The sequence below is a fragment of the Triticum aestivum genome, chromosome 7A, assembly GCF_018294505.1.
Source record: "Triticum aestivum cultivar Chinese Spring chromosome 7A, IWGSC CS RefSeq v2.1, whole genome shotgun sequence".
Classification (NCBI taxonomy): Eukaryota; Viridiplantae; Streptophyta; class Magnoliopsida; order Poales; family Poaceae; genus Triticum; species Triticum aestivum.
In genome coordinates, this window is record NC_057812.1 from 685,123,893 (window position 1) to 685,148,595 (window position 24,703).

A 24,703-nucleotide genomic window follows, 5' to 3' on the forward strand; every position below is an offset into this window, starting at 1 on the left:
CTCGGTTCAACTAAAGTTGGAGAAACTGACACCCGCTAGTCACCTGTGTGCATAGCACGGCGGTAAAACTAGTCTCGCATAAGCGTACGCGTAATGTCGGTCCGGGACGCTTCATCCAACAATACCGCCGAACCAAAGTGTGACATGCTGGTAAGCAGTATGACTTATATCGCCCACAACTCACTTGTGTTCTACTCATGCATATTACATCAACGCATAAAACCTAGGCTCGGATGCCACTGTTGGGGAACGTAGTAATTTCAAAAAAATTCCTACGCACATGCAAGATCATGGTGATGCATAGCAACGAGAGGGGAGAGTGTAGTCTACGTACCCTTGTAGACCGACAGCGGAAGCGTTATGACAACGCGGTTGATGTAGTCGTACGTCTTCACGGCCCGACCGATCAAGAACCGAAACTACGGCACCTCCGAGTTCTAGCACACGTTCAGCTCGATGATGATCCCCAGACTCCGATCCAGCAAAGTGTCGGGGAAGAGTTCCGTCAGCACGACGGCGTGGTGACGATCTTGATGTTCTACTGTCGCAGGGCTTCGCCTAAGCACCACTACAATATTATCAAGGACTATGGTGGAGGGGGGCACCGCACACGGCTAAGAGAACGATCTTTGAAGATCAACTTGTGTGTCTAGAGGTGCCCCCTGCCCCCGTATATAAAGGAGAAAGGGGGGAGGCCGGCTGGCCCTTGGGGCGCGCCAAGGAGGAGGAGTCCTCCTCCTAGTAGGAGTAGGACTCCCCTCTTTCCTACTCCTACTAGGAGGGGAAAGGAAGGGGGAGAGGGAGAAGGAAAGGGGGGGCGGCGCCCCCTTTCTCCTAGTCCAATTCAGACCAGAGGGGGAGGGTGCGCGCGACCCACCCTGTCCGCCCTCTCTCTCTCTCTCCACTAGGGCCCATAAAGCCCATTACTTCTCCCGGGGGGGTTCCGGTAACCCTTCGGCACTCCGGTTTTCTCCGAAATCACCCGGAAAACTTCCGGTGTTCGAATATAGCCGTCCAATATATCAATCTTTTTGTCTCGACCATTTCGAGACTCCTCGTCATGTCCGTGATCAGATCTGGGACTCCGAACAAACTTCGGTACATCAAAATATATAAACTCATAATGAAACTGTCATCGTAACGTTAAGCGTGCGGACCCTACGGGTTCGAGAACAATGTAGACATGACCGAGACATGTCTCCGGTCAATAACCAATAGAGGAAACTGGATGCTCATATTGGTTCCCACATATTCTATGAAGATCTTTTATCGGTCAGACCGCATAACAACATACTTTGTTCCCTTTGTCATCGGTATGTTACTTGCCCGAGATTCGATCGTCGGTATCTTAATACCTAGTTCAATCTCGTTACCGGCAAGTCTCTTTACTCGTTCTGTAATACATCATATCGCAACTAACTCATTCGTTGCAATGCTTGCAAGGCTTATGTGATGTGCATTACCGAGAGGGCCCAGAGATACCTCTCCGACAATCGGAGTGACAAATCCTAATCTTGAAATACGCCAACCCAACATGTACCTTTGGAGACACCTGTAGAGCTCCTTTATAATCACCCAGTTATGTTGTGACGTTTGATAGCACACAAGGTGTTCCTCTGGCAAACAGGAGTTGCATAATCTCATAGTCATAGGAACATGTATAAGTCATGAAGAAAGCAATAGCAACATACTAAACGATCGGGTGCTAAGCTAATGGAATGGGTCATGTCAGTCTCATCATTCTCCTAATGATGTGATCCCGTTAATCAAATGACAACACATGTCTATGGTTAGGAAACATAACCATCTTTGATTAACGAGCTAGTCAAGTAGAGGCACACTAGTGACGTTTAGTTTGTCTATGTATTCACACAAGTATTATGTTTCCGGATAATACAATTCTAGCATGAATAATAAACATTTATCATGATATAAGGAAATAAATAATAACTTTATTATTGCCTCTAGGGCATATTTCCTTCAGTCTCCCACTTGCACTAGAGTCAATAATCTAGTTCACATCGCCATGTGATTTAATACCAATAGTTCACATCACCATGTGATTAACACCCATAGTTCACATCGACATGTGACCAACACCCAAAAGGTTTACTAGAGTCAATAATCTAGTTCACATTGCTATGTGATTAACACCCAAAGAGTACTAAGGTGTGATCATGTTTTGCTTGTGAGAGAAGTTTAGTCAATGGGTCTGCCACATTCAGATCCGTAAGTATTTTGCAAATTTCTATGTCAACAATGCTCTGCATGGAGATACTCTAGCTAATTGCTCCCACTTTCAATATGTATCCAGATTGAGATTTAGATTCATCTGGATCAGTGTCAAAATTTGCATCGATGTAACCCTTTACGACGAACCTTTTTGTCACCTCCATAATCGAGAAACCTATCCTTATTCCACTAAGGATAATTTTGACCAATGTACAATGATCTACTCCTAGATCACTATTGTACTCCCTTGCCAAACTCAGGGTAGGGTATACAATAGGTCTGGTACACAGCATGGCATACTTTATAGAACCTATGGCCAAGGCATAGGGAATGACGTTCATTCTCTTTCTATCTTCTGCCGTGGTCGGGCTTTGAGTCTTACTCAGTTTCACACCTTGTAACACAGGCAATAACTCTTTCTTTGACTGTTCCATTTTGAACTACTTCAAAATCTTGTCAAGGTATGTACTCATTGAAAAACTTATCAAGCGTCTTGATCTATCTCTATAGATCTTGATGCTTAATATGTAAGCAGCTTCACCGAGGTCTTTCTTTGAAAAACTCCTTTCAAATACTCCTTTATGCTTTGCAGAATAATTCTACATTATCTCCGATCAACAATATGTCATTCACATATACTTATCAGAAATGTTGTAGTGCTCCCACTCACTTTCTTGTAAATACAAGCTTCACCACAAGTCTGTATAAAACTATATGCTTTGATCAACTTATCAAAGCGTATATTCCAACTCCTAGATGCTTGCACCAGTCCATAGATGGACCGCTGGAGCTTGCATATTTTGTTAGCACCTTTAGGATTGACAAAACTTTCTTGTTGCATCATATACAACTCTTCTTTAATAAATCCATTAAGGAATGTAGTTTTGTTTATCCATTTGCCAGATTTCATAAAATGTGGCAATTGCTTACATGATTCGGATAGACTTAAGCATATATACGAGTGAGAAACTCTCATCGTAGTCAACACCTTGAACTTGTCGAAAACCTTTTGTGACAATTCTAGCTTTGTAGATAGTAACACCACTATCAGCGTCTGTCTTCCTCTTGAAGATCCATTTAATCTCAATTGCTTGCCGATCAACGGGCAAGTCAACCAAAGTCCACATTTTGTTCTCATACATGGATCCCATCTCAGATTTCATGGCCTCAAGCCATTTCGCGGAATCTGGGCTCATCATCGCTTCCTCATAGTTCGTAGGTTCGTCATGGTCAAGTAACATGAACTCCAGAGTAGGATTACCGTACCACTCTGGTGCGGATCTCACTCTGGTTTACCTACTAGGTTCGGTAGTAACTTGATCTGAAGTTACATGATCATCATCATTAGCTTCCTCACTAATTGGTGTAGTAGTCACAGGAACAGATTTCTGTGATGAACTACTTTCCAATAAGGGAGCAGGTACAGTTACCTCATCAAGTTCTACTTTCCTCCCACTCACTTCTTTCGAGAGAAACTCCTTCTCTAGAAAGGATCCATTCTCAGCAATGAATATCTTGCCTTCGGATCTGTGATAGAAGGTGTACCCAACATTTTCTTTTGGGTATCCTATGAAGACGCACTTCTCCGATTTGGGTTTGAGCTTATCAGGTTGAAACTTTTTCACATAAGCATTGCAACCTCAAACTTTAAGAAACAACAGCTTAGGTTTCTTGCCAAACCATAGTTCATACGGCGTCGTCTCAACGGATTTAGATGGTGCCCTATTTAACGTGAATGTAGCCGTCTCTAAAGCATAACCCCAAAACGATAGCGGTAAATCAGTAAGAGACATCATAGATCGCACCATATCTAGTAAAGTATGATTACGACGTTCGGACACACCATTACACCGTGGTGTTCCAGGTGGCGTGAGTAGTGAAACTATTTCACATTGTTTGAACTAAAGGCCAAACTCGTCACTCAAATATTTTACTTCAGTGATCATATTGTAGAAATTTTTATTTTTGGTACGATGATTCTCCACTTCACTCTGAAATTCTTTGAACTTTTCAACTGTTTCAGACTTGTGTTTCATTAAGTAGATATACCCATATCTTCTCAAATCATCTGTGAAGGTCAGAAAATAACGATACTTGCCGTGAGCCTTAACACTCATCGGACCGCATACATCAGTATGTATTATTTCCAATAAGTCAGTTGCTTGCTCCATTGTTCCAGAGAACGGAGTCTTAGTCATCTTTCCCATGAGGCATGGTTCGCAAGCATCAAGTGATTCATAATCAAGTGATTCCAAAAGTCCATCAGCATGGAGTTTCTTCATGCGCTTTACACCAATATGACCTAAACGGCAGTGCCACAAATAAATTGCACCATCATTATTAACTTTGCATCTTTTGGTTTCAATATTATGAATATGTGTATCACTACGATCGAGATCCAACGAACCATTTTCAATGGGTGTGTAACCATATCAGGTTGTATTCATGTAAACAGAACAACAATTTATTCTCTTACATAAATGAATAACCGTATTGCAATAAACATGATCAAATCATATTCATGCTCAAAGCAAACACCAAATAACACTTATTTAGGTTCAACACTAATCCCAAAAGTATAGGGAGTGTGCGATGATGATCATATCAATCTTGGAACCACTTCCAACACACATCGTCACTTCACCCTTAAATAGTCTATGTTCATTCTGCAACTCACGTTTCGAGTTAGTACTCTTAGCAACTGAACCAGTATCAAATACCGAGGGGTTGCTATGAACATTAGTAAAATACACATCAATAATCTGTATATCAAATATACCTTTGTTCACTTTACCATCCTTCTTATCCGCCAAATACTTGGGGCAGTTCCGCTTCCAGTGACCAGTCCCTTTGCAGTAGAAGCACTTAGTCTCAGGCTTAGGACCAGACTTGGGCTTCTTCACTTGAGCAGCAACTTGCTTGCCGTTCTTCTTGAAGTTCCCCTTCTTTCCTTTGCCCTTTTCTTGAAACTAGTGGTCTTGTCTACCATCAACACTTGATATTTTTCTTGATTTCTATCTTCATCGATTTCAGCATTACGAAGAGCTTGGGAATCGTTTCCGTTATCCCTTGCATATCATAGTTCATCACGAAGTTCTACTAACTTGGTGATGGTGACTAGAGAATTCTGTCAATCACTATTTTACCTGGAAGATTAACCCCCACTTGATTCAAGCGATTGTAGTACCCAGACAATCTGAGCACATGCTCACTGCTTGAGCTATTCTCCTCCATCTTTTAGCTATAGAACTTGTTGGAGACTTCATATCTCTCAACTTGGGTATTTGCTTGAAATATTAACTTCAACTCCTGGAACATCTCATATGGTCCATGACGTTCAAAACGTCTTTGAAGTCCCGATTCTTAGCCGTTTAAGCATGGTGCACTAAACTATCAAGTAGTCATCATATTGAGCTAGCCAAATGTTCATAACATCTGCATCTGCTCCTGCAATAGGTTTGTCACCTAGCGGTGCATCAAAGACATAATTCTTCTGTGCAGTAATGAGGATAAACCTCAGATCACGGATCCAATCCGCATCATTGCTACTAACATCTTTCAATTTAGTTTTCTCTAGGAACATATCAAAAATAAAACAGGGGAGCTAAACGTGAGCTATTGATCTACAACATAGATATGCTAATACTACCAGGACTAAGTTCATGATAAATTAAAGTTCAATTAATCATATTACTTAAGAACTCCCACTTAGACAGACATCCCTCTAATCTTCTAAGTGATCACGTGATCCATATCAACTAAACCATGTCCGATCATCACGTGAGATGGAGTAGTTTCAATGGTGAACATCACTATGTTGATCATATCTACTATATGATTCATGCTCGACCTTTCGGTCTCCGTGTTCCGAGGCCATATCTGTATATGCTTGGCTCATCAAGTTTAACCTGAGTATTCCGCGTGTGCAACTGTTTTGCACCCGTTGTATTTGAACGTAGAGCCTATCACACCCGATCATCACGTGGTGTCTCAGCACGAAGAACTTTCGCAATTGTGCATACTCAGGGAGAACACGTCTTGATAATTAGTGAGAGATCATCTTAAAATGCTACCGTTGAACTAAGCAAAATAAGATGTATAAAAGATAAACATCACATGCAATCAAAATATGTGACATGATATGGCCATCATCATCTTGTGCCTTTGATCTCCATCTCCAAAGTATCGTCATGATTTCCATCGTCACCGGCATGACACCATGATCTCCATCATCTTGATCTATATCAATGTGTCGTCACATGGTCGTCTCGCCAACTACTGCTCTTGCAACTATTGCAATCGCATAGCAATAAAGTAAAGCAATTATTTGGTGCTTGCATCTTATGGAATAAAGAGACAACCATAAGGTGCCAGTTGTTGATAACTTCAACAAAACATGATCATCTTATACAACAACTTATATCTCATCACGTCTTGACCATATCACATCACAACATGCCCTGCAAAAACAAGTTAGACGTCCTTTACTTTGTTGTTGCAAATTTTACGTGGCTGCTATGGGCTGAGCAAGAACCGTTCTTACCTACGCATCAAAACCACAACGATAGTTTGTCAAGTTAGTGATGTTTTAACGTTCTCAAGGACCGGGCGTAGCCACACTCGGTTCAACTAAAGTTGGAGAAACTGACACCCGCTAGTCACCTGTGTGCATAGCATGGCGGTAAAACCAGTCTCGCGTAAGCGTACGCGTAATGTCGGTCCGGGCCGCTTCATCCAACAATACCGCCGAACAAAGTGTGACATGCTGGTAAGCAGTATGACTTATATCGCCCACAACTCACTTGTGTTCTACTCGTGCATATTACATCAACGCATAAAACCTAGGCTCGGATGCCACTGTTGGGGAACGTAGTAATTTCAAAAAATTCCTACGCACACGCAAGATCATGGTGATGCATAGCAACAAGAGGGGAGAGTGTAGTCTACATACCCTTGTAGACCGACAGCGGAAGCGTTATGACAACGCGGTTGATGTAGTCGTACGTCTTCGCGGCCCGACCGATCAAGAACCGAAACTACGGCACCTCCGAGTTCTAGCACACGTTCAGCTCGATGACGATCCCTGGACTCTGATCCAGCAAAGTGTCGGGGAAGAGTTCCGTCAGCACGACGGCGTGGTGACGATCTTGATGTTCTACTGTCGCAGGGCTTCGCCTAAGCACCACTACAATATTATCGAGGACTATGGTGGAGGAGGGCACCGCACACGGCTAAGAGAACGATCTTTGAAGATCAACTTGTGTGTCTAGAGATGCCCCCCCTGCCCCGTATATAAAGGACAAGGGGGGAGGCCGGCCGGCCCTTGGGACGCGCCAAGGAGGAGGAGTCCTCCTCCTAGTAGGAGTAGGACCCCCCTCTTTCCTACTCCTACTAGGAGGGGAAAAGAAGGGGGGAAGGGAGAAGGAAAGGGGGGCGCCGCCCCCCTTCTCCTAGTCCAATTCGGACCAGAGGGGGAGGGGGCGCGCGGCCCACCCTGGCCGCCCTCTTTCTCTCCACTAGGGCCCATAAAGCCCATTACTTCCCCTGGGGGGTTCCGGTAACCATCTGGCACTCCAGTTGTCTGAGAAATCACCCGGAACACTTTCGGTGTCCGAATATAGCCGTCCAATATGTCAATCTTTATGTCTCGACCATTTCGAGACTCCTCGTCATGTCCGTGATCACATCCGGGACTCTGAACAAACTTCGGTACATCAAAATATATAAACTCATAATGAAACTGTCATCGTAACGTTAAGCGTGCGGACCCTACGGGTTCGAGAACAATGTAGACATGACCGAGACATGTCTCCGGTCAATAACCAATAGCGGAACCTGGATGCTCATATTGGTTCCCACATATTCTACGAAGATCTTTTATTGGTCAGATCGCATAACAACATACTTTGTTCCCTTTGTCATCGGTATGTTACTTGCCCGAGATTCGATCGTCGGTATCTTAATACCTAGTTCAATCTCGCTACCGGCAAGTCTCTTTACTCGTTCTGTAATACATCATCTTGCAACTAACTCATTAGTTGCAATGCTTGCAAGGCTTATGTGATGTGCATTACCGAGAGGGCCCGGAGATACCTCTCCGACAATCGGAGTGACAAATCCTAATCTCGAAATATGCTAACCCAACATGTACCTTTGGAGACACCTGTAGAGCTCCTTTATAATCACCCAGTTACGTTGTGACGTTTGGTAGCACACAAGGTGTTCCTTTGGCAAACGGGAGTTGCATAATCTCATAGTCATAGCAACATGTATAAGTCATGAAGAAAGCAATAGCAACATACTAAATGATCGGGTGCTAAGCTAATGGAATGGGTCATGTCAGTCTCATCATTCTCCTAATGATGTGATCCCGTTAATCAAATGACAACACATGTCTATGGTTAGGAAACATAACCATCTTTGATTAACGAGCTAGTCAAGTAGAGGCACACTAGTGACGTTTAGTTTGTCTATGTATTCACACAAGTATTATGTTTCCGGATAATGCAATTCTAGCATGAATAATAAACATTTATCATGATATAAGGAAATAAATAATAACTTTATTATTGCCTCTAGGGCATATTTCCTTCACATAACACATAGTAGGTGACTATAGACTTGCAAGATAGGATCAAGAACTCACATATATTCATGAAAACATAATAGGTTCAGATCTGAAATCATGGCACTCGGGCCCTAGCGACAAGCATTAAGCATAGCAAAGTCATAGCAACATCAATCTCAGAACATAATGGATACTAGGGATCAAACCCTAACAAAACTAACTCGATTAAATGATAAATCTCATCCAACCCATCACCGTCCAGCAAGCCTACGATGCAATTACTCACGCACGGCGGTGAGCATCATGAAATTGGTGATGGAGGATGGTTGATGATGATGACGGCGACGAATCCCCCTCTCCGGAGCCCCGAACGGACTCCAGATCAGCCCTCCTGAGAGGTCTTAGGGCTTGGCGGCGGCTCCGGATTGTAAAATGTGATGATTTCTTCTCTCTGATTTTTTCTCTCCAAAAGCAAATATATAGAGTTGGAGTTGGCGTCGGAGGGTTTCTAGGGGGCCCATGAGGTAGGGGGCGCGCCCTAGGGGGGCGCCCCCCACCCTCGTGAGAAGGGTGTGGGCCCCCTGGTCTTCATCTTTGGCAAGGATTTTTTATTGGTTTTTCTAAGATGTTCCATGGAGTTTCAGGTCATTCCGAGAATATTTGTTTTCTGCACATAAAACAACACCATAGCAATTCTGCTGAAAACAGCGTCAGTCCGGGTTAGTTCCATTCAAATCATAAAAGTTAGAGTCCAAAACAAGGGCAAAAGTGTTTGGAAGAGTAGATACGACGGAGACGTATCATTCTCCCATGGCAAGAAAAACCAATCTAGTAGGCCAAACCAAACTGATAATTCGAAGAGACTTGCAAAGATAACCAATCATACATAAAAGAATTCAGAGAAGATTCAAACATTATTCATAGATAGACTTGATCATAAACCCACAATTCATCGGTCTCAACGAACACACCGCAAAAAGAAGATTACATCGAATAGATCTCCACGAGAGAGGGGGAGAACATTTTATTGATATCCAAAAAGAGAGAAGAAGCCATCTAGCTACTAACTATGGACCCGTAGGTCTGAATTAAACTACTCACACTTCATCGGAGGGGCTTGGATGATGATGTAGAAGCCCTCCGTGATCGATGCCCCCTCCGTCGGAGCTCCGGAACAGGCCCCAAGATGGGATCTCGTGGATACAGAAAGTTACGGTGGTGGAATTAGGTTTTTGGCTCCTGTTCTGATCGTTTGGGGGTACGTGGATATATATATATATAGGAGGAAGAAGTATGTCGATGGAGCTTCGAGGGGCCCACGAGGCAGGGGGCGCGCCCTAGGGGGGGCGTGCCCTCCACCCTTGTGACCGCCTCGTGGCTTTCTTGACGGAGGGTCCAAGTCTCCTGGGTCTTATCTGATGAGAAAATCATGTTCCCGAAGGTTTCATTCCTTTTGGACTCCGTTTGATATTCCTTTTCTTCGAAACCCTAAAACAGGCAAAAAACAACAATTCTGGGCTGGGCCTCCGGTTAATAGGTTAGTCCAAAAAATAATATAAAAGTGGAAAATAAAGCCCAATAATGTCCAAAACAGTAGATAATATAGCATGGAGCAATCAAAAAATTATAGATACGTTGGAGACAATATCACTGAACTATTTGACAACAAGCTGCCAGGGCATGATAATCATTTAAGTATTCAGAAGCATTGACTTCTCAAAAAAGACTGGATTATCAACTTCATCACCCGGGTCATTTAAACCGGTGGTCCAGAGATCAAAGGTACAGGTATGGCTATTGTTTAAAGAACAATTTCCTTCTGTATTAATCAAAGTTTACTTCAGCCTTGTTTTCTTTTTACGACTGGTTCTATTTTTTACTATGATAAAAATATTGGCTATAAACCGGGTGTTCTGACCCGTTCGGTACTAAGCCGCCAAGCCAGTTTTTTCCCTTTTATCTACAGAGACAGAGCTGAAGCATTGCAGGGACAACCATAAATATGATGCATATATTGACATTAGTAAATCACACACAGTGTTTTATGCGCGAGGGCATAGGCAACATATGCAGTGTTTTCACAGCTAATCTATCACAAGGCTTTTAACAGCCCATGAAGATGGTCTTCACTCCTCCCTCGCCGGGTCACCGCCTTCTATTGATTGGAAGCTGGGTTTTGACCAGTCAAAACCGTTTACAGTGATAAATTCTGCTTCTTCGTCAATCAAGTCGGCTGGGTCAACATGCGGAGCAAATGTATGCTGACGAACCGGCGGGATAAGGTCGGTCACCTTGTAGGAGGGAGTTGCCATCTTCTTATTCTCCACATCAAAACCCGGCTGATACTTGTCGATATTGGTTTCATCTCCAAGAATGGTCGCCTAAGGTCAAACTCCCCGCGCACAAGCCATGAAGTCATCTTGTTCAAATGGAGATCCGTCTTCTTTCACGGCCGGATACCCTCTGGCTATGTCCGCCGGGTCTAGATCTGGCACCCAAGCCTTGGAGCGGCTCAGGGCAGTCAAAGCTCCGGCTCTGGCACAGGAGCGCTTGACTTCTTGGAACCTAGCGGGTAAGATTGACAGCTTCTTTAAAACATCGTTGAGCCGGTTGGGTCCTTGATTGGCAGGAGAGATAGCGGCGAGTGCTCGTTGTGCGCCAATGTACAACTACTCTACTAAGGTATAGACCGCCTTCAGCTTAGTCATGTTGTCTTGACTCAGATTCTTTCTCCGAGGGCCTGCACATGTTTTGAACACGAAGGGTCACCTAGCGATCTGTAGTCCGGGTCAAAAGAAGGTAAAAAGGTCAGTACAGATGGCTTACCAAAGATGGCGGACACCATTTGAGACACCCGGTCCTTTAAACCGGCCAGCTCCGTCGTAACCTCTTCAAGGGCTGCTTCAGCCTTCTCGGCACGTTGTGTCAGAAACGTTTTTCCTTCAGCCCAGGTTTTCTTCTTGGCAGTAAAGCTGGTTTTTATTTTTTCCGTCTTAGAGAGACTTACTTGCAGTTTGGAGTCAGTAGACTTGATTTCTGCCTCCTGATCCGCCAGCCGGGTCTTCGCATCAGTTAATTGCGAGCTCAGTTCAGATAAGGCATTCTGCAAAACATACTCAGATGAGTCAAGATTTCAATTAAGGTTCAAAAGTCAAGATTCAGGTCTCAAGTACTTTGCACTGCAAAACCACTTGACACTTGGGGGCTAATGTATGCCAAAACAATTTCTTATGACTCTAAAACATACTTTAAGTCCCAAGTACTTTACAAAGTAATAGCACTTGGCACTTGGGGGCTAATGTATGCTATTCAGCAAGTTTCTCAAGGTTAAGCCGAATTACAATGTTTTTTGGATACGGTACAAGACAATTATGAAAATTCAAAGTACCGGCTCATTTATGGTCAAATGAACCGGCCCTTGGGGACTACAGGTGAAGCTTTGTTCTATTTTATTGAACTCCAGAAAAATCTAAAGGTAAAAGTCTTAGCCTATATCATCAAGTCTACAGATCATTCCGGTTCTCGCATAATCTGAAGACTTGGGGACTGGCAGAATATAAGCAAGCCGGAAGAACATACCTCATATTTCAGCTGCAACTGCTTGACCATTTCGATCTCTGAGTCACGGCTGGAGTGCACATGGCTGAGATAACCGGATAATATGTCGTTGGCATTCAGATGGTCATAATGTGAAATATCAAAACGCACTTTCTGTTTCTCCAACGCCTCTTGTTTCGGCGTGTGACGAGCCAACACGGTGGGATTCCCTGGATCAACAAAGCGGCTCCCGGTGATCAGAACGTCTTGCGCAGACGGTGATGGCGGGTTGGCCGAGCTGGATGGTCCAGTTACAGAAGGATTCACAGTGGTATCGTCAACTGACGGCTCAGGAGGATTTACTTCAGCGTTGACAGGCGGGTCTTCTGGAGCTTCAGTTAATGGAGGAGAAGGTGGCCTTGCCAGTTCAGGTGCAAAGACTGGCGGGTCTTCCACCGGCTTAGTTACCTTGGCCTTCTTAGACTTAGCTTGACCACTAAGAGAAATATTATGGGATTGTTAGTATAAAGAGACAGTTTGAAAAACACGGAGGAAAGAGGATTTTTCCTTACCCAGGGGCAGTCTTGAAGGCCGGAAATTGGGTCTGAGACGAGTCGCCAGAAGAGCGAGACACCTCCTGCAACGATAAAACAAAGTAAGTAATGAAAGGGAGAAGATCCATTAACAGAAAGTTAAAGACAAGAAATAAACCTCATTCTGGCGTTTTTGAGGAGTCTGTTGAAGAACAGCAAGCGGTTCATCATCATTTCGGGTCTGACGGCGGCTCTCATGTTGCTGTTTTTTCAAAAGAAAATGAGGATCTAGATAAGCCAAAGGGTGTGAAAACCTTACTTTCCGGGTTACAACTCGAAGTTTCTGTCTTGGCAAGTGGGCTGAGTCGGAGGAAATAGTTACCTCTACTTCCACGGCCTGACTGGCCCCCGTGTCGTCCTGGCAATAATCAGTGTTAATAAGATTATCAAAAAGTTGGCCAAGGGAGTCAAGGGCTACCTCCAACTCAGAAGTATCATCAAGCTTCATCATATCCTCATCGGTACTTTTCTTCTTCTTGGACCGCTGGGTCGTTTTCTTGGTATTAATAGCAGCGGCTTTAGCCTTCTTGGCGGCTTCATGGTGGTACTTAGCTTTCCATAAATCAGATCTGGCATGTAGATGAATAAACAAAGATGAAAGATCAAGCAAGTACTTAAGACAGCGTGGAAAATAGAAAGGAGATCAGAGGTTCTTTACCTCTGGCGCCGGGTTAAGTTTGCAGAAGGGGTTTAACCTGACTTTACTGCAGTCTTCGTATTTGCCGTTTACCAGAAGGGTTGACATTGCAACAATATCCTCTTTGGGTAATTGGACGGAGCTGTGACGAAGAGAATCATTTGGGCCTCCACCACATTCACACATCAGTTTTGAGCGGCGGCTTAGATGCATAACCCGCCATGAGATTCAGCAGCGGGTCAAGTCAACTCCGGTTAAGTCGTTCCCTAATAAGGCATTAATCCTTTTGATTGATGGGATCAGTTTCTTGCGTTCGGCAGCAGTAAGCTTGTCAGGGAGCACGAATTTGCAATCAAGACGCTCGGCGCGATAACCCGGCAGTGGCTTCTCGTTTGCTGGTGAAGTGTCTTGACAATAGAACCAAGTCTGATTCCAGTCTTTTGGATGACTCGGCAAGACTATGAGGGGGAAGACAGCGCCCTGCCGACGTTGAATTGAGATGCCTCCAAGATCCAAGCTAAGGCCATTGGTGCACTCGTTCTGCCGGTTCAGATAAAAATACTCTCTAAAGAGTTCCACGGTCAGCTCTTCCTGAAGGTACACCTCACAGAGCACTTGGAAGTTGCAGATATTGGATATAGAATTGGGCCCATTATCTTGAGGGTGGAGTTTGAAAAAATGGAGGACATCTCTGAAGAACTTTGAGCCGGGCGGTGAAAAGCCACGATTCATATGGTCAGTAAAGACAATGACTTCACCATCTCTTGGATTGGGCCGTTCTTCGTCCGGATCAGGTGCACGGTAAGACATGACATTTTTTCCTGGCAAAAATCCTATGGAGAAGAACTCCTTCAAATTTTCCTCAGTTACGGTTGAGGGACCCCAATTGCAGACAGTCGGCGCTTTGGACGACATGGTGTTCAAAAATGTATTGAAAGGAAGGAAACATGCCGGTTCAATTCAATTAATATGGTGAAAGTAAATGATGATGATACAGGGGAGTAATGGCGGCTTAATTAAGGGCTAATGTCATATAAGGAAAAGTAAGCCGGCACAGTAAGCCTCCATGACTACAGACATTTGAGAAATACCAGTGGCAGAGTTGGTTAAGTATGGAGACAAACAGGTTTCTTAACTTCTGGATATTATTATGGATCAAATGGCCGTTGAAAATGAAAAACTTCCTAGACCTAAAAATGTAGCCCAAATGAATTCATCGGCTCTAAGAAGGTATCTGTGCAAAGGAAAGGGATCTACTAACATCTAAAATAGGTATAAAACCACTACCGTACGAGCTATGTGTTCCTTTTTGATCAAGAGAGGCTGTGGAGGAAGAACTACCAGAAAGATTCATGATGAACAGCAAAGAACACCGATGAACTCGCAAACCCTAATGCAGATCTAAAAGTTTGAGAAGGCAAGAACTTACGGATGCAGATCTGTTGCGGAGGGTCGTCACCGTTTCTCTGGACAGTTCAGGGTGATGCAGCGGCCGAGCTTGAGGACGACGATGAGCGCTGCCGTGGCGGCAGAGCCCGAGCGACAGAAGGGTTGCGGGCAAGGAGGAAGACGATGGAAAAGAGGGAGAATGAAGAGAGGCCAGTCATGCCTATTTATAAGGAGAAGGCTGATAAGTGGGCACAAAAAATGAGGAGACCAAAACATGATTATCCAGCTACCCAGGCGCCTCGATTTTTGGGAATGCATTAAAGATAAAGATCCGTTAAAAAGATAACATGATGGCAGGTTCCCGAAAAATCCAGAGGTGACGTCATGGCGGGTTACAAGGCTTTCGCAAAACAGTAATAGATGGATTTTTTCTAAGTATTGAAGATTGACAAGAACAAAGTTCAAATCAACCTGGGGCCTAATGTTGGAGATATAGCTATCAGTTATGACCCGCCCAGGAGGGGCCGGGTTAGTCCCAATGGCGGGTCGCAAAGGAAGCCCAATAGACATTCAAAGCGATAGGTTATTAAATCTTGTAGAAGGCCTAAGGGCCTAGTGGCGGCTTAAGGCCCAATGTTGTAAACCGCCGTATGTAAGGAAAGACTTGTAAGGAAACGATAAAGAAGTCACCAAGCCAGACACGATTTATGAGCCGGCCGGGACTCTGTAGGCCACCAGGCGTCAACCCGTGTATATAAGGGGACGACCCAGTGGCGTCCTAGGACGAAAAACAAGAGATCGAGAACCAAGCCGGCGAACTAGCCTCCTGGTGATCGAAACCCCAGCAATATCAACACAACTAGACGTAGGCTTTTACCTTCATCGTAAGGGGCCGAACTAGTATAAAACATCTCGTGTCCTTTGTCCCAATTAACCCCTTTAAGCTTCCTAGTTGCGATGGCCCTACGACTAAGTCCTTCTGCTAGGACATCTGCCGTGACAACTCCACGACACATTGTGTGTGGAAAAAGTATACATGTGTTTAAACCAAACAAAAATATATAAAAACAAGAAAGAAACAAAGAAAAGAAGAAAACGATAAAATTAGGAAAACTAATAAAATTCAATGAAATCAAAGAAACCCGGAGAAAAAGGAAAATGAAAAAAATTTGACGAAAAACAGATTATATTAGACCCAAAGAAAACTGAAGAAAACACAAACAAAAAATAAATAAAACAGAAAAAACGAAGAAAATGATCTAGCGAACGTGGGAATGCAGCCGACGAACACACTAAAACTGAGAAATTGTTCTTTGCGGACACTTTCGAAGCAATCCAAACCACGAGGTGGGTTCCCCCGGGTTCAGGTTTTGTTTCAATAAAAGTAGTACTTGTTGGGGAACGTAGCAATAATTCAAAATTTTCTACGTATCACCAAGATCAATCTATGGAGTCATCTAGCAACGAGGGAGGAGTGGATCTACATACCCTTGTAGATCGCGCGCGGAAGCGTTCAAGAGAACCGGGTTGAAGGAGTCGTACTCGTCGTGATCCAAATCACCGATGATCCTAGCGCCGAACGGACGGCACCTCCGCGTTCAATACACGTATGGAGTAGCGACGTCTCCTCCTTCTTGATCCAGCAAGGGGGGAGGAGAGGTTGATGGAGATGCAGCAGCACGACGGCGTGGTGGTGGAAGTAGCGGGATTCCAACAGGGCTTCGCCAAGCGCTGCGGGAGGAGGGAGATGTGTCATGGGAGGGAGAGGGAGGCGCCAGGGCTTAGGTATGGTTGCCCTCCCTTCCCCCCACTATATATAGGGCCAAGGGAGAGGGGGAGCGCAGCCTTGGACCTTCCTCCAAGGAAGGGTGCGGCCAAGGGAGGAGTCCATCCTCCCCAAGGCACCTCGGAGGTGCCTTCCCCCTTTAGGACTCTTCCTTTTCTCTTATCTCTTGGTGCATGGGCCTCTTGGGGCTGGTGCCCTTGGCCCATACAGGCCAAGGCGCACCCCCTACAGCCCATGTGCCCCCCCGGGGCAGGTGGCCCCACCCGGTGGACCCCCGGGACCCTTCCGGTGGTCCTGGTACAATACCGGTGACCCCGAAACTTGTCCCGATAGCCGAAATGGCACTTCCTATATATAATTCTTTACCTCCGGACCATTCTGGAACTCCCCGTGACTTCCGGGATCTCATCCGGGACTCTGAACAACTTTCGGGTTACCGCATACTAATATCTCTATAACCCTAGCGTCATCGAACCTTAAGTGTGTAGACCCTACGGGTTCGGGAGACATGCAGACATGACCGAGATGACTCTTCGGTCAATAACCAACAACGGGATCTGGATACCCATGTTGGCTCCCACATGTTCCACGATGATCTCATCGGATGAACCACAATGTCAAGGACTTAATCAATCCCGTATACAATTCCCTTTGTCTAGCTGTACGATACTTGCCCGAGATTCGATCGTCGGTATCCCGATACCTTGTTCAATCTCGTTACCGGCAAGTCTCTTTACTCGTTTCGTAACACATCATCCTGTGATCAACTCCTTGATCACATTGTGCACATTATGATGATGTCCTACCGAGTGGGCCCAGAGATACCTCTCCGTCACACGGAGTGACAAATCCCAGTCTCGATTCGTGCCAACCCAACAGACACTTTCGGAGATACCCGTAGTGCACCTTTATAGTCACCCAGTTACATTGTGACATTTGGCACACCCAAAGTATTCCTACGGTATCCGGGAGTTGCACAATCTCATGGTCTAAGGAAATGATACTTGACATTAGAAAAGCTTTAGCGAACGAACTACACCATCTTTGTGCTAGGCTTAGGATTGGGTCTTGTCCATCACATCATTCTCCTAATGATGTGATCCCGTTATCAACGACATCCAATGTCCATGGTCAGGAAACCGTAACCATCTATTGATCAACGAGCTAGTCAACTAGAGGCTTACTAGGGACATGGTGTTGTCTATGTATCCACACATGTATCTGAGTTTCCTATCAATACAATTCTAGCATGGATAATAAACGATTATCATGAACAAGGAAATATAATAATAATCAATTTATTATTGCTCTAGGGCATATTTCCAACAGTCTCCCACTTGCACTAGAGTCAACAATCCAGTTCACATCGATATGTGATTAACACTCAAGGTCACATCCCCATGTGACTAACACCCAAAGAGTTCTGGGTTTGATCATGTTATGCTTGTGAGAGATGTTATAGTCAACGGTTCTGAATCTTTCAGATCCGTATGTACTTCGCAAATTTCTATGTCATCTTGTAGATGCAACTACTACGCTACATTTGGAGCTATTCCAAATAACTGTTCTACTATACGAATCCAGTTTACTACTCAAAATAATCTGGATTAGTGTCAAAGTTTGCATCGGCGTAACCCTTTACGGCGAACTCTTTTACCACCTCCATAATCGAGAAAATTCCTTAGTCCACTAGTTACTAAGGATAACTTTGACCGCTGTCTTGTGATCCATTCTTGGATCACTCTTGTACCCCTTGACTGACTCATGGCAAGGCACATTTCAGGTGCGGTACACAGCATAGCATACTGTAGAGCCTACGTCTAAAGCATAGGGGACGACCTTCGTCCTTTCTCTCTATTCTGCCGCAATAAGGTTTCGAGTCTTACTCAATGTTCACACCTTATAACACAGCCAAGAACTCCTTCTTTGCCGATCCATTTTGAACTCCTTCAAAATCTTGTCACGGTATGTATTCATTTGAAAGTACTATTAAGCGTTTTGATCTATCCTTATAGATCTTAATGCTCAATACTCAAGTAGCCTAATCCAGGTTTTCCATTGAAAAACACTTTTCAAATAACCTTATATGCTTTCCAGAAATTCTACGTCATTTCTGATCCACAATATGTCAACAACATATACTCATCAGAAATTCTATAGTGCTCCCACTCACTTCTTTGGAAATACAAGTTTCTCATAAACTTTGTATACACCCAAAATCTTTGATCATCTCATCAAAGCATATATTCCAACTCCGAGATGCTTACTCCAGTCCTTAGAAGGATTGCTGGAGCTTTGCATACTTATTAGCATCTTTCAGGATTGACAAAACCTTCCGGTTGTATCACATACAACCTTTCCTCAAGAAACGTCGAGGAAACAATGGTTTTTGGCATCCTATCTGCAAGATTTCACAAATAATGCAGTAATTGATAATATAATTCCAACAGACTCTTAGCATCACTACGAGTGAGAAAGTCTCATCGCAGTCAACTCCTTGAACTTGTCGGAAAACATCTTAACGACAAGTCGAGCTTTCTTAATGGTGATACCTACCATCATTGTCCGTCTTCCTTTTAAAATCCATATGTACCTAACAGCCTTACGACCATCAAGTAGTTCTCCCAAAGTCTACACTTTCTTTTCATATATGGATCCTCTCTCGGATTATATGGCCTCGAGCCATTTTGGAATCCAGGCCCACCATCGCTTCTCCATGGCTCGTAGGTTCATTGTTGTCTAGCAACATGACTTCCAAGATAGGATTACGTACCACTCTGAAGTAGTACGCATCCTTGTCATCCCACGAGGTTTGGTAGGGACTTGATCTAAAGTTTCATGATCACTATCATAAGCTTCCACTTCAATTGGTGTAGGTGCCACAGGAACAACTTCCTGTGCCCTGCCACACACTAGTTGAAGAGACGGTTCAATAACCTCATCAAGTCTCCACCACCCTCCCACTCAATTCTTTTGAGAGAAACTTTTCCTCGAGAAAGGACCTGTTCTAGAAACAATCCCTTATTGCTTTTGAATCTGAGACAGGAGGTATACCCAACTGTTTTGGGTGTCCTATGAAGATGCATTTATCCGTTTTGGGTTCGAGCTTATCAGCCTAAAACTTTTTTGCATAAGCGTCGCAGCCCCAAACTTTTAAGAAATGACAACTTAGGTTTCTCTAAACCATAGTTCATACGTTGTCATCTCATTGGAATTACGTGGTGCCCTATTTAAAGTGAATGTGGTTGTCTCTAATGCCTAACCCATAAACTATCGTGGTAATTCGATAAGAGACATCATGGTATGCATCATATCCAATAGGGTGCAGTTATGATGTTCGGACACACCATCACACTATGGTGTTCCAGGCTGTATTGGTTGTGAAACAATTTCCACAATGTCTTAATTCTATGCCAAACTCGTAATTCAGATATTCATCTCTATGATCATATCATAGATATCTTATCCTCTTGTCATGATGATCTTTCAACTTCACCCTGAAATTACTTGAACCTTTCAATAATTCAGACTCGTGATTCATCAAGTAAATATACTCAACATCTACTCAAATCATCTGTGAAGTAAGAACATAACGATATCCACTACATGCCTCAGCACTCATTGGACTGCACACATCAAAATGTATTACTTCCAACAAGTTGATTTCTAGTTCCATTTTACTGAAAACGAGGCTTTCAGTCATCTTGCCCATGTGGTATGATTTGCATGTCTCAAGTGATTCAAAATCAAGTGAGTCCAAACGGTCCATTTGCATGGAGTTTCTTCATGCATATACACCAATAGACATGGTTCGCATGTCTCAAACTTTTCAAAAACGAGTGAGCCCAAAGATCCATCAACATGGAGCTTCTTCATGCGTTTTATACCGATCTGACTTACGTGGCAGTGCCACAAGTAGGTGGTACTATCATTACTATCTTTTGGCATGAACATGTGTATCACTACGATCGAGATTCAATAAACCATTCATTTTAGGTGCAAGACCATTGAAGGTATTATTCAAATAAACAGAGTAACCGTTATTCTCCCTAAATGAATAATCGTATTGCGATAGACATAATCCAATCATGTCTATGCTCAACGCAAACACCAATCTCGATGGTAGAGGGAGCGTGCGATGCTTGATCATATCAACATTGGAAACACTTCCAACACATATCATCAGCTCAGCTTTAGCTAGTCTCCGTTTATTCCGTAGCTATTATTTCGAGTTACTAACACTTAGCAACTAAACCGGTATCTAATACCCTGGTGCTACTAGTAGTACTAGTAAAGTACACATTAACATAATGTATATCCAATATACTTCTATCGACAGCCTTCTCATCTACCAAGTATCTAGGGTAATTCTGCTCCAGTGGCTGTTCCCCTTATTATAGAAGCACTTAGTCTCGGGTTTGGGTTCAACTTTGGGTTTCTCCACTAGAGCAGTAGTTGAATTGCCGTTTCATGAAGTATCCCTTCTTGCCCTTGCCCTTCTTGAAACTAGCGGTTTCACCAACCATCAACAATTGATGCTCCTTCTTGATTTCTACTTTCGTGGTGTCAAACATCGCGAATATCTCAAGGATCATCATATATGTCCCTGATACATTATAGTTCATCACGAAGCTCTAGCAGCTTGGTGGTAATGACTTCGGAGAAACATCACTATCTCATTTGGAAGATCAACACCCACTTGATTCAAATGATTGTTGTACTCAGACAATCTAAGCACAAGCTCAACAATTGAGCTTTTCTCCCTTAGTTTGCAGGCTAAGAAAAAAAATGTCAGAGGTCTTATACCTCTTGACGTGGGCACGAGCCTGAAATCCCAATTTCAGCCCTCGAAACATCTCATATGTTTCGCGATGTTTCAAAAACGTCTTCGGTGCCTCAACTCTAAACAATTTAGCATTACGCACTGAACTATCATGTAGTCATCAAAATGTGTATGTCAGATGTTCGCAACATCCACATACAACATTCGAGGTTCAGCACACTGAGCGGTGCATTAAGGACATAAGCCTTCTATGAAGCAATGAGGACAATCCTCAGTTTACGGACCTAGTCCGCATAATTGCTACTATCAACTAAATTTTCTCTAGGAACATATCTAAACAGTAGAACTGAAGCGCGAGCTACGACATAATCTACGAAGACCTTTTGACTATGTTCAGGATAATTAAGTTCATCTTATGAACTCCCACTCAGATAGACATCCCTCTAGTCATCTAAGTGATTACATGATCCAAGTCAACTAGGCCGTGTCCGATCATCACGTGAGACGGACTAGTCAACATCGGTGAACATCTTCATGTTGATCGTATCTTCTATACGACTCATGTTCGACCTTTCGGTCTTCTGTGTTCCGAGGCCATGTCTGTACATGCTAGGCTCGTCAAGTTAACCTAAGTGTTTCGCATGTGTTCCGAGGCCATGTCTGTACATGCTATGCTCATCAACACCCGTTGTGTTCGAACGTAAGAATCTATCACACCCAATCATCACGTGGTGCTTCGAAACAACGAACTGTCGCAACGGTGCACAGTTAGGGGGAACACTTTCTTGAAATTTTAATGAGGGATCATCTTATTTACTACCGTCGTTCTAAGCAAATAAGATGTATACACATGATAAACATCACATGCAATCAAATAGTGACACGATATGGCCAATATCATATTGCTCCTTTTGATCTCCATCTTCAGGGCTTCATGATCATCATCGTCACCAGCATGACACCATGATCTCCATCATCATGATCTCCATCATTGTGTCAGTTGTCTCGCCAACTATTACTTCTACTACTATGGCTAACGGTTAGCAATAAAGTAAAGTAATTACATGACGTTTACGTTGACACGCATGTCATAAATAAATTAAGACAACTCCTATGGCTCCTGCCGGTTGTCATACTCATCGACATTGCAAGTCGTGATTCCTATTACAAAAACATGATCATCTCATACATCACATCCTTTGGCCATATCACACCACATAGCATACCCTGCAAAAACAAGTTAGACGTCCTCTAATTGTTGTTTGCATGTTTTACGTGGCTGCTATGGGTTTCTAGCAAGAACGTTTCTTACCTACGCAAAAACCACAACGTGGTATGCCAATTGCTATTTACCCTTCATAAGGACCCTTTTCATCGAATCCGATCCGACTAAAGTGGGAGAGACAGACACCCGCTAGCCACCTTATGCAACTAGTGCATGTCAGTCGGTGGAACCAGTCTCACGTAAGAGTACGTGTAAGGTCGGTCCGGACTGCTTCATCCCACGATGCCGCCGAATCAAGATAAGACTAGTAACGGCAATCATATTGAACAAAATCAACGCCCACAACTACTTTGTGTTCTACTCGTGCATAGCAACTACGCATAGACCTAGCTCATGATGCCACTGTTGGGGAACGTAGCAATAATTCAAAATTTTCTACATATCACCAAGATCAATCTATGGAGTCATCTAGCAATGAGGGAGGAGTGGATCTACATACCCTTGTAGATCGCGCGCGGAAGCGTTCAAGAGAACGGGGTTGATGGAGTCGTACTCGTCGTGATCCAAATCACCGATGATCCTAGCGTCGAACGGACGGCACCTCCGCGTTCAACACACGTACGGAGCAGCGATGTCTCCTCCTTCTTGATCCAGCAAGGGGGGAGGAGAGGTTGATGGAGATCCAGCAGCATGACGGCGTGGTGGTGGAAGTAGCGGGATTCCAACAGGGCTTCGCCAAGCGCTGCGGGAGGAGGGAGATGTGTCATGGGAGGGAGAGGGAGGCGCCAGGGCTTAGGTATGGTTGCCCTCCCTTCCCCCCACTATATATAGGGCCAAGCGAGAGGGGTGGGGGCGCAGCCTTGGCCCTTCCTCCAAGGAAGGGTGCGGCCAAGGGAGGAGTCCATCCTCCCCAAGGCACCTCGAAGGTGCCTTCCCCCTTTAGGACTCTTCCCTTTCTCTTATCTCTTGGTGAATGGGCCTCTTGGGGCTGGTGCCCTTGGACCATACAGGCCAAGGCGCACCCCCTACAGCCCATGTGGCCCCCCGGGGCAGGTGGCCCCACCCGGTGGACCCCCGGGACCCTTCCGGTGGTCCCGGTACAATACCGGTGACCCCAAAACTTGTCCCAATAGCCGAAATAGCACTTCCTATATATAATTCTTTACCTCTGGACCATTCCGGAACTCCTCGTGACGTTGGGGATCTCATCCGGGACTCCGAACAACTTTCGGGTTACCGCATACTAATATCTCTATAACCCTAGCGTCACCGAACCTTAAGTGTGTAGACCCTACGGGTTCGGGAGACATGCAGACATGACCGAGATGACTCTCCGGTCAATAACCAACAGCGGGATCTGGATACCCATGTTGGCTCCCACATGTTCCACAATGATATCATCGGATGAACCACGATTTCAAGGACTTAATCAATCCCGTATACAATTCCCTTTGTCTAGCGGTACAATACTTGCCCGAGATTCGATCGTCGATATCCCGATACCTTGTTCAATCTCGTTACCGGCAAGTCTCTTTACTCGTTTCGTAACACATCATCCCGTGATCAACTCCTTGATCACATTGTGCACATTATGATGATGTCCTACCGAGTGGGCCCAGAGATACCTCTCCGTCACACGGAGTGACAAATCCCAGTCTCGATTCGTGCCAACCCAACAGACACTTTCGGAGATACCCGTAGTGCACCTTTATAGTCACCCAGTTACGTTGTGATGTTTGGCACACCCAAAGTATTCTTACGGTATCCGGGAGTTGCACAATCTCATGGTCTAAGGAAATGATACTTGACATTAGAAAAGCTTTAGCGAACGAACTACACGATCTTTGTGCTAGGCTTAGGATTGGGTCTTGTTCATCATATCATTCTCCTAATGATGTGATCCCGTTATCAACGACATCCAATGTCCATGGTCAGGAAACCGTAACCATCTAT